This window comes from Thunnus thynnus, chromosome 15, assembly GCF_963924715.1.
Source record: "Thunnus thynnus chromosome 15, fThuThy2.1, whole genome shotgun sequence".
Taxonomy (NCBI): Eukaryota; Metazoa; Chordata; class Actinopteri; order Scombriformes; family Scombridae; genus Thunnus; species Thunnus thynnus.
Window position 1 is genome coordinate 3,674,112 of NC_089531.1, and position 419 is coordinate 3,674,530.

Consider the following 419-nt stretch of genomic DNA (forward strand, 5'->3'; position numbering starts at 1 on the left):
TTAAACATTCAGAGCCATCAGCTGATTTTATTTCTTGTCTTTTTAGCTCAAAATATGTTCAAATTATCACCAAAAGTATAAACAATGGAATCAATAATGCTGACTTTTTACCAGAAGCATATTTTTTTTTTGCTAGCTGTAACTTCTTATCTAAAAATATTTGTTCTACAGGGATCTTCATCCGTCCTCAGTCTTCAGCCGTCTTCAGTTTTAAAAATGACACTTAGATGAGATATTATGTCAAACACGTCACACAGGAAACGTGTGAAAATGAAGAAAGACTCTTTTTTTTTTTTTTTTTTTCATGTTAGCACTTTTTATGTCACTTTGGAAACTTAGGATTCGAGACAATCAAGATGCAAAAGTACTTCCTTAGAGCTCCAGATATGCTGCTGGATTTAAACGTTTTAATGCAAAAT